This window comes from Aotus nancymaae, unplaced genomic scaffold, assembly GCF_030222135.1.
Source record: "Aotus nancymaae isolate 86718 unplaced genomic scaffold, 86718_ANA_hifiasm-v0.15.2.pri h1tg000015l_1, whole genome shotgun sequence".
In the NCBI taxonomy this organism is placed as follows: domain Eukaryota; kingdom Metazoa; phylum Chordata; class Mammalia; order Primates; family Aotidae; genus Aotus; species Aotus nancymaae.
Window position 1 is genome coordinate 3,782,006 of NW_026988427.1, and position 10,632 is coordinate 3,792,637.

Sequence of the window (10,632 nt, forward strand, 5' to 3'; positions counted from 1 at the left end):
TATTTGACATTGCCGCTATTTTAAATTTCAGCTGTTGTAATAGGTGTGTGGTGATATTCCATTGAGCGGATATAACACTGTGAATGTTTAGTCACTCATAAGTTGATGGCCATTTGGGTTGTCTCCATCTGGCAATTGTGAATAGTGCCACTATGAATATTTGTGTCTAAGTTTAGTCTGAATACCTATTTTCAGTTCTTTACGAGTGGACCTGCTGAGTCACGTGGTCGTTCATTAACTAACGTATTGAGGAACCATCAGATAGTTTTCCACGGTGGAGGTATCATGTGACATTTCCACCAGCAACGTACGAGGGTTCCAATTTCTCCATTTCCTTGCAAACACTTACTGTTTCTTTTTTTTTTTTTTGATATGGCCATCCTAATGGGTATGAAGTGGTATCTCAGTGTGATTTTAATTTGCATTTCCCTAATGACTAATTATATCGAGCATCTTTTCATGTGCTCGCTGGCCATTTAGATACCTTCTTTGGAGAAGGGTTTATTTGGCCCTTTGCCCATTTTTGAGCTGGATTGTTTGTCTTCTTGGTATTGAGTGTCGGGGTTCTTTTATTCTAGTTACAAATCTCTTAACAGGTTATGATTTGCAAATATTTTCTCACATTCTGTGAGCTGTTTTTTCACTTTCTTAATAGTGTCCTATGAAGCATAAAAGTCTTAAATTTTGATGAAGTCCAATTTATCTACTTCTTTTATTGCTGCTGTTGGTGTTTTATCTAAGAATCCATTGCCAAATTCAAGGTCATAAAAACTTATTTCTGTTTTTTTTTTTCTGAGTTTTATAGTTTTACCCCTTATATTTAGGCATTTGATTCATCTTGAATTAATTTTTGTATGTGGTATGAGTACAATTTCATTCTTTTACATGTGCTTATCCAGTTGTCTCAGCCCCATGTGTTGAAAAGAATGTCTATAATGTTTTTGAGTGTATCATTTTGATTAGCTTATTTTAGTGCTTGCTCTAGGTATTATATATTCAAAGCTTATCAATGTCTACTGGTGTCAACATTTTATAAGTTCAAATGAAGTATAGAAACATTATCTCCCTTTATGCCCTCTCTCCTTCCGTTTATAATATTTAAATATTTCCTCTTCATACATTGAGAATCATATTAGACAGTGTTATAAAGCTTGTTTCATAGTCAAGCATAATTCAGAAAACTCAAGAGAGGAAGGAAAGTCTATTGTATTTACCCATATATTTGCTGTTTCCATGCTTTCATTTTTCTTCCTGATGTTCCAAGATTCTGTCTTTTGTCATTTCCTATGTTTAGAAAACTTCTTTCAATCATTCTTTTAGGGTAGGTCTACTGACAACAAATGCTCCTGGTATTCCCTCATCTGAGAATGTCTTGATTTCTCCTTCATTCCTGAAGGATTTTTTTTTTTGCTGGATTTACAATTCTAGGTTGGCAGTTTTGGCATCTGAAAAATGTTTTGCCACTTCTTTCCGGTCTCTATGGTATCTGGTGATAAATAAGTTGTCATTTGAATTCCTCCCCACCCCCCCATCGGTAGTGTGTTGCTTCTCTTTGGCTGCATTTAAGACTTTGTCTTTAGCTTTCAGAAATTTGACTTTGTTGTGTCTTTTTGTGGATTTCTTTGAATTGATCCTATTTTTTTCTCAATTTTCTAAATCTGTAGACTTTTTTTTAGCCAAAGTTGGAACATTTTCAAATCCTTTTTGGGCACCACCCTCTTTATCCTTTTCTTTCTCCTTTCCGTCTGGAACTCCAATAATACGAGTGTTTGATCTTCTGATACAATTGCACATGTACCTGACACTCTGTTCATGTTTTTCCCAATTTATTTTTTCCCTGTTGTTCCATCATCAAGTTTACGAATCCTTTCCTTTATTATATCCATTCTGGTGTTGAGATATCCATTGAGTTCTTAATTTTGGTTATTGTACTTTTTTAGTTTCCAAATTTTTACTTGGTTCTTTATATCTTCAATTTTTTTTGCTGAGACTTTCTATTTTATCCTTCATTTTAAGTGTGTTCTTAATTGTTTGTTGAAACATTTTTATGATTTCTGCTTTAAGATCCCTGTTAGATAATTCAAAAATCTGTGTCATCTTGATGATTGTCTTTTCTCATTTTATTTAAGATCTTTCTGATTCTTGGTATGATAAGTGATTTTTTTTTTTTTTTTTTTTTGAGACAGAGTCTCACTCTATTGCCCAGGCTGGAGTGCAGTGGCGTGATCTTAGCTCATGGCAACCTCTGACTCCCAGGTTCAGAGGTTGAATTATCAACCTACCTCAGCCTCCCAAGTAGCTGGGATTACAAGCGTGTGCCACCACACACGGCTAATTTTTTTTGAGACAGAGTCTTGCTCTGTCCCCCAGGCTGGAGTGCAGTGATGCAATCTTAGCTTGCTGCAACTTTCACCTCCTGGGTTCAAGTGATTCTCCTGCCTCCGCCTCCTGAGTAGGTGGGAGGGACTATAGTCATGTGCCACCATTACTGACTAATTTATTTTATTTTTAATAGAGATGGGGTTTCACCATGTTGGCCAAGCTGATCTCGAACTTCTGACCTCAAATGATCCACCTGCCTTGGCCTCCCAAAGTGCTGGGATTACAGGTGTGAGCCACTGTGCCCAGCCTGATAAGTGATTTTTGATTGAAACTTGGACATTTTGGGTATCATAAGACTCTGGATCTTACTTAAATCTTAGGTTTTAGCAGGATTATCTGACATTGTTGTAGAGCATATAGGGGACATCTTCCTCGTTCCTGCCCAGTGAGGGTGGAAGTCCAGGTTTTCCACTTGACTTCCACCCGCCTGATGCAGGGGCTTCTTGTTACTGCTGGGCAGGGGTGGGATTTCCAGTCTCCCATGTGGCCTCCACCGCCACTGTGTATGTGGGGTGGTCTTATCATTGCGGAGTGGTGATAAAAGTCCTGACTCTCCGAACAGGTCTCCGCTGACACCACTCCAGCAGGGAGCAGAAACAAGGGTGGGCTGGAGTCCAGGCCCCCCTGTAGTCTCCACTGACACAGTGGAGGAGGCCTCAGGACCCCCAGCTTCCTTCTGGGTCTCTCCAACACCACCCTGGAGGTGAAGCAGAGGAGGCTTGCTACCACTTGGCCAGGGCGGAAATCCAGGCCCTCCCCTTGGCCTTTGCTGGCATGGGCAGTGTTTTCTGTGGAGCTGGGCTGGAGCAAAGTAGTTATTATCTAAACAGTTCCTGTCTTGCCAAGCTGCTCCTCGCCTGATCTTCTGGTTAGCACAGGCTCTTCCTGGGGCTTCTTCAGTCTACCTGTTGACGTTTCTGGGTTGCTGGCTTGCCTAGTATGGGATATGTGAAGCAAAACAACACAGCCCAGGGAACTCACCACCGTGCCGTTACGTGGGCCCTAGCATCCCAGCTGGTCTGTCTTCTTCTCTTCACCTTCCAGAGTCTTCTTACTTTTGTTTTGTATCAAATGTCTAGGTTTGTCTTTGTATTTAGCGGGAAAAAGAGGGAAAACCATGCTTACTCCATCTTTTTGGAAATTCTAGAGCAAGGTTCTTTTCATTTTGTACCTATTAAAACCCTCAAATGATTACTTCACCTGCTGGGTTCTTGGGAGGATTGGAGATGAGGCATAGAAAGGGTAGAGCACACAGTAAGCACGGGGTCAAGAGGAGAAAGAGATGTTGTGATTTTTTTTTTTTTTTTGAGCCAGAGTCTTGCTCTGTTGCTCAGGCAATGGTGCAATGGTGCAATCTCGGCTCACTGCAGCCTCCACCTGGTGGGTTCAAGTGATTCTCCTGCCTCAGCCTCTTGAGTAGCTGGGATCACAGGCATATGCCACCATGCCTGGCTAAATTTTTTTGTATTTTTAGTAGAGACAGGGTTTCACCTTCTTGGCCAGGCTGGTCTTGAACTCCTGGCCTCAAGTGATTCACCCACCTCGACCTCCTAAAATGCTGGGATTACAGCTCTGAGCCACCCACCCAGCAATTCTTATTCTTATTGTTTTGTTATTTTGGGAGCACTAGTAGTTAATTCCCTCTTCATTCAAGCTACTGCTAGATAACAGTAGGTCTGAGGTTTTGAATTATTGATAAGTACTATTTTATCTTCCCTGAAATAAACTTGTTTGAGCTTTCTGTCTGAGTTCTCTTCCTGTCCCGCCCCCTCATGTAAATGGCAACCATTTTGATTGAGCACCTTCTGTGTGCCAAATGTGTACTCCAGCCTTGATACCATCTTTCAAACACACAGAAACCCTGAACCGTTAAGAGGGGCTTGTTAGATCTTGGGCTGTGTTAGGGGATTTGGGAGAGGAGTCAAAGAGGCAGACTTTTGCTCTGGATGGGCTGCTGTCAGGAAGCAGGAGTAATTCAGAGGCTAGTAATACTTTTTATCTAGGAGGCGGGATGGGAGGTGGCGGGGGAAGAGCCGTGTTGCTCAGCTTGGGCGGGAGGGGAATCCATGCTGTTTAGGGCATTGCCCAGGGTCTTTGTTTTTGTCTCTGCAGGGCATGATTAAGGAGTGATCTTTTTTTGGCTCTGTTTTCTCTCATTCACAGTGTCCTCATCTGACGTTGCTATTCTGTGAAACTGTGTGTTCAGGATGGAGTGGCATAGCCTGGCTGGAAGCAGAAGGCCAGCTACCAGCTCTTGGTGCCAGGACTGCTTTCTCTTTCTCTCTCTCTTTTTTTTTGAGATGGAGTTTTGCTCTTGTCATCCAGGCTGGAGAGCAACGGCATGATCTTGGCTTATTGCAACCTCCGCCTCCCAGGTTCAAGTGATTCTCCTGCCTCAGCCTCCCAAGTAGCTGGGATTACAGGCTCCTGCCACCACGCCTGGCTAATTTTTGTATTTTTAGTAGAGATGGGGTTTTACCATGTTGGCCAGGCTGGTCATGAACTCTGACCTCAGGCAATTCGCCCGCCTCGGCCTCCCAAAGTGCTGGGATTACAGGCACTCAGCCAGGACTGCTTCTTTCTTTTACTTTCTTCTTCAAATCCTGCTCTCCTCAGGGGGCTCCGGTTTAAGAAGGAAAAGTCTTGCTTCAAATCTCCCAGGTGCAAAGAAGCCGGGAGCCAGCTCCCTGGTTGAATTTGGGGAGAGAAAATATTCCTGCCGGGAGGAAACAGGAACTTAGGTGTAGAACGTGTTTCTGGCCTCATGGGCTTAGATGATTTCTGCTAAGCCTGACCAGGGCCTTAATGTCAGGAATGGGAGACCTTACTAGAGAGCCAAGGTTGAGAGAAAGGGAAATGTGTGGCCCAAGGTAACATAGCCAGCAAGGGCTACACCTGGATTCCAAAACATAGTTATTTAGTTCCGAAGAGTCATTTTATGCTTAGAAGGAGGTATAATTTACATTGATGCTGGGAGTCAGTCACAGGCCTCTATGTGCTGAAAAACAGTACGACAAAATAGACAAAGCAGAAGAAAGACATGGAAATAAAGCCAAGAGGGGAGGGGTGTGCTAAACTTCCATCCCGTTCATTGCTAGATCGAATAAACAAGAAATGAAACCGAACATGGAGCAATGTTCTTGGCCATTTTAGAGCAGTGAATGAGCTCAATGGAGCCTCCTCTGCCCAGTGTACATCTGCAGGTCTGTTAGTCTTTTGCACACAACTGGGATGTTTATGACACCCCCATGAGCTCCATGAATCTCAAGTGAAGAGCCCCTGACATGGAAGACTTTAATTATAAACTAGCCCAAGCTTAGGAATCGGAGCTAAATCGAAATCCCAGCCCCACGTCTCTGGTTATGTGACTGTCGACAAGTTGTTGAACCTCTCTGAGCCTTAGTTTCCTTATCAGTAAAAGGAGGATCACAAAAGACATTTCTTGCAGGGTGTTGGGGACTGAATGAGAGAAATTCATGGAAAGGGCTCAGCACAGATCCACGTACACAGCAAGGCCTCAGTGGATGGTGGCCGTTACCATTGGAGCTATAAGGTGGAGTTAAGGGACACACATTCAGTTTTGTACTTTGCAAGTAAAGAATGAATCTTTATGGCGCCTGTGGACCAAGTGCAAAGATGAACTCTATCTGAAGCCACCAAGAAAAGTCAAATTAAATACAAAAGACAGAAAGTGGATTGTCCATGTCCACTGGCCACAAAGCAATGAAATCAAGACATGAATGCCACAGTTTAAGTTAAAGAGCAAAAAAAAAAAAGACAACTACTGAGAAATGGAAAACAACAACATCAAAAGCGTTCTTCTAAATGGATCCTGGACCCAAGAGGAAATCGATAAATGTCCTCTTACTGTGATTAAGAAGCTGTTGGCATGTCTGCTTTGGATGCCAGGGTCTAGAGGTCCCTCTGTTCACTGGTGTCTGGCTGCCCCAGGGCCGTCTTCTTTTCCAGGCAGAGTTAAGGACAGACGTGAAGGTTCCTGCAGGCACTGAGGTGTGCAGGAGGAGCTGGGGATGAAGGCTGAAGTAGAGGAGCTGCCTGGGCCTGGAGCCAGGGGCAGCAGTGACTGTGGCTGTGGCAATGGCCCTCATTGTGAAGTTAATCAAAAGGAAAGTGGATCCAGGAAGATACAGGCTTTACAAATGGATGCATTAAATGGAACGGGGGATAATTGGGAAGTCCTAAACGGAAATGGAAATCAATATGTGTTGCTTTGATTTGAACAGGCCAGAAGACCAGAGAATAGAATCAGGCATAGAACATCAAAATACAGAATGGAAAGCAAGTAGAACAGGTCTGGAAAATGGAAGAAAAAGAATACGTTACAGTAAGAAGAGAAAAGGGACAATTTAATAAGAGAAAGATGAATCATTAAGCTGTATTTTATTTATTTATTTTTATTTTTTTGAGATGGAGTCTCACTCTGTCACCCAGGCTGGAGTGAAGTGACGTGATCTCGGCTCACTGTAACCTCTGCCTCCTGGGTTCAAGTGATTCTCCTGCCTCACCCTCCAGAGTAGCTGGGATTGCAGGCACCCATGACCACGCCCGGCTGATTTTTGTATTTTTAGCAGAGATGGGGTTTTACCATGTTGTCCAGGCTGGTCTTGAACCCCTGACCTCAGGTGATCCACCCTCCTCGGCCTCCCAAAGTGATTAAGCTGTATTTTAAAGCAAGCTAGCACAGGCAGACGATGTAACAAATCGAATGAAGAATTGAAAGATGGATGACTGCGTTAAAAGGTGGTAAGTGTGGAGGGAGGCAGGACTGCCTGAGCATTACTTTTAGATTTTCGCACTGGCAGGAGACCTAAATAATGGGAAGAACATTTGTGTAAATGTCTTTTGTGAATTAGACTGAATGTGAGAGGAAAGCAGGCAATGAAGGGCGTGTTGACAGATGACTGAGACACATTTGTAACTCAGGTCTGGACAGGGATCCCCAAGCAGCGGAGAGCTTGCAGGAAGAGGTGAGATGTAATCATGGCCAGCAATGAATGGGGATTTGCAAGAATGCTCAATGATTGGAGTGAAGAACTTTTTATCCTTCATAAAACAACTGTGAGATTACATTGGAAACACATGATTATGGGACAAGAAGCACGAAGCTACATTGTATTTCTTGGAGAATTATGGCAAAATCTTGTTTGATGTGATGATTATAAGAGGTCTGAACTAACGCTTATGCATGCAGTAGCTATCGTGGCTTTCATATGTTGTCCTGTGTGAACTGTGTGCTCTCTGTGCCTGGCATGACAGTCCTCATAATGATACACAATCCTTAACCAGCAACTGCTGAGCTCTGATTGAAGCTTTACACATATCTTAGTTTATTTACATCGTCAGGGAGGTGCTGTTATTTCTCCCATTTCACAGATGGGGAAACTGAGGCATAGAAGAGTTAAATAACTGCACAAGGCGGACCAGGACTAAGGTGAGCTGAGGGAGGTATTTGTCTCAGATGCAAAATTTAAAGGGGGGTGCCCCCTAAGACTCTTATCAAGATAAATAATACATTAAGGCTATATGTGTATGTATACATGTATACATATATGTGTGTATGTATGTGTATATATACGTAGATACATCTTTTTTTGAGATGAAGTCTTGCTCTGTCACCCAGGCTGGAGTGCAGTGGCGTGATCTTGGCTTACTGGAACCTCTGCCTCCTGGGTTCAAACAATTCTCCTGCCTCAGCCTCCAGAGTAGCTGGGATTACAGGTGCCCATTATTATGCTAGGCTAATTTTTGTATTTTTAGTAGAGACGGGGCTTTACCACATTGGTCGGGCTGGTCTCGAACTCCTGACCTCAGGTGATCCACCTGCCTCGGCCTCCCAAAGTGCTGGTATTACAGGTGTGAGCCACCGCACCTGACCCAGAATGATTTTATAATGTGATACCATCTATGCCAGAAAACCTCCAAGAATAAACAGAAGTTTATACCTGCATGGAGAAAGGTCTGGCAGAGGAAGAGCAAGCTCTGGGAGGCTGCAGAAGGGTTAGGAGGCTGGAGGGCACTGAGAGAGGCCTTTAGCCTTGCATGCAATGTTCAACTGTAAAGCAAAGCCAAGAGTTTTGTTTACTTTGGTAATTCAAATTTAATTTAAAAAAACAGATTGAGGAAGGTTTCTATGAGCCGAATGGAGTTGTTTCCAAAATGTATTGTTAAGTGCAAAGAAGTTCCAATGTTTTTTTTTAATAAAAGCATTACAATTTGTAAAAATGGAATATGGGAAGAATAAGTCCAGCAATAATGGAAATGATTACCTATGAAAGTAATAAATGAGAGAAAAGGATAGAGATGGAAGAGTCACTTTCTTTTTATAATTTTTGAGTTTTGAGCCATATAAATGATTTACTGAATAACAAAAATTAAATAAAAATGATGGGAGGCCGCATGCGGTGGCCCATGCCTGTAATCCCAGCACTTCGGGAGGCCGAGGCGGACAGGTCACCTGAGGTCAGGAGTTCGAGACCAGCCTGGCCAACATGGTGAAAACCCGTCTCTACTAAAAATACAAACATTAGCCTGGTGTGATGGCACACGCCTGTAATCCCAGCTATCGGGAGGCTGAGACAGGAGAATCGCTTGAACCCAGGAGGCAGAGGATTCAGTGAGCTGAGATTGAGCCACTGCACTCCAGCCCGGGCAACAGAGTGAGACTCCATCTCAAAAAAAAAAAAAAAAGAAAGAAAGAAAGAAAAAGAAAAAAGAAAGAAAGAGAAACAAAATGATGGGAAAAGCAACCCTAAACTTGAATACAAATAGAAATAAATGAACCTGCCTGTCAAATTGATGGCAACCACACAGACAGTGGAGTAATTCCAGGACTGTGACTGCACACTCCTGGGGGGCTACATTTTATGGATGGAATAACCTCCACTCAATCATGAACTTGGTCGAGCAGTTGTTGGTAGTGGCATTGGTGTCGTTATTTGTCTGCACTGTGGAGTGGAGTGAATATACAGATGTTACTGTCAGCCAGAGTTCTCACGGCGGAAGAAGAGAGGTGCAGATATGGCATAGGGAAAGCGTGGGAGAAACCTGTGGTGTTGAATTTGATTTGGAACAATTGTTGTAAACTAATAACTAAAATTAAACTAAAATGGCAGTGAGGACACCTCTCCCCAGGTCTTGGTTTCTAAAGACCATTCCTCACTAACTCCTCAAATAAACGGACAGGGAACATACAAGGTGAGTCTGGAGCAAAAGGAGGGGCTCAAAGACTGACGTGGACGAACTATTCATAAACGGACGAACAGGACAGCGGGTCTGTTGGAAGGGGCTCCAATGGTCAACTCAGGAACAACTGAAATAGCAAAAGAAGAGTGATGGGAAAGGGTTATCACATATTAAATGAAAAGCCCCATGAGCTTATAGTGACGCTAAAGAAGGTGGAAGGGAGTTCTGTCCTACAGAACTACGCCGACTAATACATTTAAAAGCCATGAAAGAATCGGAAAATCATCATTTTGCAACCCGTAATTGGCTCAAACAAAGATCATATCGGTGAATGCTAAAACCAATAGACGGATAGGTTGTTGGGAGTATATTCACATGGTCTCAAAGAATTGTCCCACACATGACCTCAATCACAATAGGTATAGGGTACAATGGAGTGTCTGGTGGTTGGTGGATGCCACCTGCACCAAGCATGACAGCCACTGAGGTGCTCTGTTCAGCTCTCCCTTCAAGAGGACCCACTGTGGGAAGCACACTCGAGAGACAGTTCAGTGGCCATACCTTTCCCCCCAGTGGTCTACTCTGCCGTCACACTTAATGCAGCCAGAACTGAGCACAGTGGGAATCCTGGAGCCAGGCCATTCCTGCCCTACGTGGGATTCTTCCATGGGCGCCTTGACTTGGGAACTTCCCATCAGCCTGGCCATGACTTTCCCAGAACTCTGCTACTGTCTGGCGCTCTTCGTCCTTGGTCCTTCCCTCTTGCTCTCCTTTCCTAGGTGTTAGAGGTACATAGCACCCAAGCTCTCCCCGCCTCCTCCTGCCCCCTGTCTGTCCTACACAGCCATTTCCACCAATACATCTCTTGCATGTTGAATCCTATCTTGACATCCACTTCCTGGCAGACCTGAACTGGCACACCACATGATCACACTTAGCAGTGCCCATAATTTCTGTCTGCCGGATCTGCCCCCTACATACACAGGCTCTGGCTCCTGGGTGGGCTACTTGTCTTCCCTGTGTCTCATTTTAAAATCAGGATATGTA